Source organism: Sinocyclocheilus rhinocerous, unplaced genomic scaffold (assembly GCF_001515625.1).
Source record: "Sinocyclocheilus rhinocerous isolate Xijiao unplaced genomic scaffold, SAMN03320098_v1.1 scaffold1425, whole genome shotgun sequence".
Taxonomy (NCBI): domain Eukaryota; kingdom Metazoa; phylum Chordata; class Actinopteri; order Cypriniformes; family Cyprinidae; genus Sinocyclocheilus; species Sinocyclocheilus rhinocerous.
The window spans coordinates 104,817-109,741 of record NW_015627571.1 but is presented as its reverse complement, the minus strand read 5'-3'; the positions used below and the strand labels follow the sequence as shown (position 1 = coordinate 109,741).

The following is a 4,925-nucleotide window of genomic DNA, read 5'->3' as shown; positions in this document are numbered from 1 at the left end:
TGAGCAATGGATGGTGTTTACTTATTGAATGAATCAGCTTTTTGAACGAATCGGTTGAATAAATGATTCAGTGATTCACTCATTAACACAGTCAAATGCTTTGTTCCTGAATGAATCAGTCGTTTAAATGAATCTCGATGACTCACTCATTAACAGTCACTTGCTGCCACCTACTGGCGGTTTTAATTTCACATTTCGACTATTTTTTTTCATGTTTTAAATTATTTCAAATATCAGTATTTAACGTTTTATGTTAAAAACAAAACATTATTTATGCATCTGTAACTGCAGGTTAAATGCATCCATGTCCCCTCTGAGATACATTAAACTGTGTAAATACATTTTTCATATTCTTCATATTCCAGAAATGTTTTCTTATGTTGGAATGAAAGACACTAAGTACCGGATGAAGTTCTTACACAATATATATATTTATTTGCTTCTTTTCCATTTTGCATTTACTTGTACTTTTACTTTCAATACTTAAGTACGTTTAAGATTTAAAAAATACTTTTCGTACTTAAGTACAATAAATATCACATACTTTAAAACTTTTACTCAAGTAATATTCTAAACGGTGACTTCAACTTCTACCAAAGTCATTTTCTGGTAAGATATCTGTACTTTTACTTAAGTATGGCTTTCAGGTACTTTATACACCACTGATAATAGTAATAATCAGAAATGTTTCTCGAGCAGCATATTAGAATGATTTCTGAAGATCATGTGACACTGAAGACTGCAGTAATGATGCTGAAAATACAGCTGCGCATCACAGAAATACATTACAGTTTAACACGTATTCACATAGAAAACAGCTGTTTTAGATTCTAATAATATTTCACAATATTACTGTTTTTTCTGTATTTTGGATCAAATAAATGTAGGCTTGGTGAGCAGAAGATAATTCTTTAAAAAACATTAAAAATCTTACTGTACAAAAAGTTTTGACTGGTAGTGTACGTTTATTTTTCCTTTACTAATGATGGACTGGTAACATGACAGGCGGACGTGTCATTGAATGACGCTATCTGAATGCTGACGGGAGTTGTAGTTTTTACGAGAGGATTCCGCCTCACCGTGCTCTGTTAACGACTACATCTCCCATCATGCTCTTCGGTGCTGCCGTCTTCCTCATGCGTCCTGATTCCAGGGCTGATCGTTAGAGTAAGACTCTATTTATATCAAATCATTTTCCTTAACATTTCTTGCATATTACCTCATGATTATAAACTGATTCATTCAATTACTAATTAAAAGGTTAGTAATTGGAACGGTCGCTTTTATTGAAAGCTGACATGTGTTCTGTAACGCTTTCACCGTGTTTTAGTTTTTGTCAATGACTTTACCATGTTTTACCTTGTTTCATTAGAGATCTTACGTTGTTTTGTCACTGATTTTACTCTCATTCACCATGTTTCACCTTTTTGCTGCGTTTCATTAGTGATTTGACAGTGTTTCATGTTGCAGTTCTACTCATTTTAGTGGTTTAATGGTGTTTGTTTGTTTTTTTTTACACTGTTTTACCATATTGGGTGGGTGATTTACTATGTTTCTTCAGTGGTTTCCCAGTGTTCTGAACCCTGATCTTCTCTGTTGTTTTCTCAGTCATGGATGCGGCGTGGAGGCAGCGGGGTCAGGGTCGGGGTCACCGTCCTCCTGGAGCTGTGGGGTCAGAGGTCAGAGGAGGAGGCTCGTCTCAGTCCAGGTTTGAGGAGATCAGGAGGTGTGACCAGGCGGCTGCCCGGAGACTGGCCACAGAGCCACACAGCTCTTCCTCTGAGGATGAGGATGATGTTAGTGAAGAAGGAGGGAAGCAGTGGAAGATTCTCCAGTCAGCTCTGTCTCCGTACACCATTCACTCAGGTACTGACCTCACACTCCTGTCACAACCCTCTACAGTGCCAGTAAATCTTCACTCTGGTGTATAATAGTAGCCACTGGCTAATACATTCTCAGATTTTACTCAACAGTGGAGGCACAGTAGAAGTTTAGCACAGATATATTTTCACTCGCCGAAAATTCTGACAGTGCTTCAAAATAACGGCGTACCTTTAGAACTCTTCAGCTTTTAAGAACTGCCTCTCCGTTAGTGGGCGGAGCTAATGCGCAAACGACAATCTCATTGGCTGGCGCTCACCTATTGTCGTCCCTGTTTTGATTTCAGCGAATCAGTTTGAGCGAACGCACACAACCTGATTAATATTCATGAATCCAGCAGCTCGTTAATCCTTACTGCGTTTTATATTGTTCTTAGTAGTAGAATTCGTAGTATTGTTATCTTATCCGTATTATTATTATTCGTTTTTTCTCCCTTTTTTTTTTACAGAAATACTGAATGACCAACAATATCTTAAGCACCACCACCAGTTCTAAATTCATTTAAAATGACTAATATGCATTCATACGTGGTTATTCTAATTACTGAAGTTCTATCATCATATAATTATAACGCTTGACTGACGTTAAGTGTACATTCAGATATTTAAAAAGCTGTGCCATTTTACAAACACATATATATATTTATATATCAAATATTTAGTGAGAGAGGAGGAGAAATATGTGTGTGTGTGTGTGTTCAGGTGACACTGACATCCGTCTGCTGGAGAAGACGCGTCATTATTTACATGAAGTGTGTCAGTCTGGAGGAGTCACGTGTCTGATCTGCATCGCGTCTGTCAGGAGAACACAGGCCGTGAGACTCACAGACACACACACGCTCATAAACACTCACTCACACACACACACGCTCATAAACACACACTCACACACACACGCTCATAAACACACACACGCTCATAAACACACACATACTCATAAACACACACACACATGCTCACAAACACACTCACACACACACGCTCACTCATAAACACACGCTCACAAACACTCACTCATAAACACACACACACGCTCACTCATAAACACACGCTCACAAACACACGCTCATAAACACACACACACGCTCACTCATAAACACACACTCACACACACACGCTCACTCATAAACACACACACACGCTCACTCATAAACACACGCTCACAAACACACGCTCATAAACACACACACACGCTCACTCATAAACACACACTCACACACACACGCTCACTCATAAACACACACACACACACACACGCTCATAAACACACTCTCACTCTCACTCACACACACACACACACACACTCTCACTCTCACTCTCACTCACACACAAACACCCACTCACTTTCACTCACACACACACACACACACACTCTCACTCTCACTCTCACTCACACACAAACACCCACTCACTTTCACTCACACACACACACACACACACTCTCACTCTCACTCTCACTCACACACAAACACCCACTCACTTTCACTCACACACACACACACACACACTCTCACTCTCACTCTCACTCACACACAAACACCCACTCACTTTCACTCACACACACACACACACACACTCTCACTCTCACTCTCACTCACACACAAACACCCACTCACTTTCACTCACACACACACACACACACACTCTCACTCTCACTCTCACTCACACACAAACACCCACTCACTTTCACTCACACACACACACACACACACTCTCACTCTCACTCTCACTCACACACAAACACACACTCACTTTCACTCACACACACACACACACACACGCTCATAAACACACACACATTCACGCTCAGCTTGTCTGCTCTCTCCGTGTCTCAGGTGTGGAGCTGTGTGGCCTGTTATTGTATTTTCCACATCACCTGCATTCAGAAATGGGCCAAAGACTCTATCTTCCTGGTGTCCTCAGTGACCGACGAGGATTTTGGCAAAAAAGATCACCCGTGGCCGTGGTGAGTATCTGACCAATCACAGCGTTCCCAGCGCTGGAGCGTCACGTCACAGCTCTCTGTCTGCATCAGTCCCAAGTGCAGGTATGAGTACAGTCCTCACCAGACTCCCACCAGATACTACTGTTACTGCGGTAAGGAGGCGGAGCCTGTGCCCGACCCCTGGCTCCTCCCACATTCCTGTGGCCAGGTGTGTGAGCGTGAGTTCAGACCGTCATGTGGACATCGCTGCCTGCTGCTGTGTCATCCAGGTACACACACACACATAGACAGAGAAACACACACACACAGACAGACAGACAGACAAAGAGAAACACACACACACACACATACAAAGAAACACACACACACCGACAGACAGACAAAGAGAAACACACACACAGACAGAGAATCACACACACAGACAGACAGACAAAGAGAAACTAATGCATTTTAAGTCATTTTAAAGGCTAGGTCTGTTTTTATAACCACAAAAAATATTATCTTAATACTTCTTTGTCAATTATTATTTGAAGTAACAAAACCATGGTTAATTTGCGGTTACCGTGGCTACAAGAACCATGATTTTTGGTTTTATTCGTGTTAATTTTCTTAAGGGAACATGCCGGACTGCTGCTGTCTTTTCACAGTTGTCCAAAAGATAAGCAGATATTGTATTGAGAATCAGAAGTAACCGTGGCAACGGATAGTGTATCATGCTAATATGGCGGCGCCTTCCCGAAATGTAACGCGGAATGAAAACATTGTGACATCTCCTCATTCTCTCTATTAAATGTGTGTGTGTGTGTGTGTGCGTGTTTCAGGTCCGTGCCCCCCCTGTCCTAAGATGGTGAGTGTTTCCTGTCTGTGTGAGAAGTCGTCTCGTGTTCCGCGCCGCTGCAGCGCTAAAGCATAGAGCTGCGCACAGGTCTGCAGACAGATGCTTCCGTGCCGAATACACACCTGTGCAAACAGCTGTCACGCAGGTATCACACACCTCACACTGACGGATGAGTGTATTCAGACAGAAGAGCTGCGGTGAGTCGAGTCACTCACTCTCTCTCGTGGTCAGGTGACTGTGCTCCGTGTCCGAGGGTCAGTCT

The 4,925-nt window shown here is 42.1% G+C and overlaps 1 pseudogene; it reads left to right on the top strand.

Moving 5' to 3' along the window:
• The first annotated feature begins 1,139 nt into the window (after positions 1-1,139).
• Positions 1,140-4,925, top strand: part of LOC107731235 (NF-X1-type zinc finger protein NFXL1-like) — a 26,276-nt pseudogene continuing 22,490 nt past the window's right edge.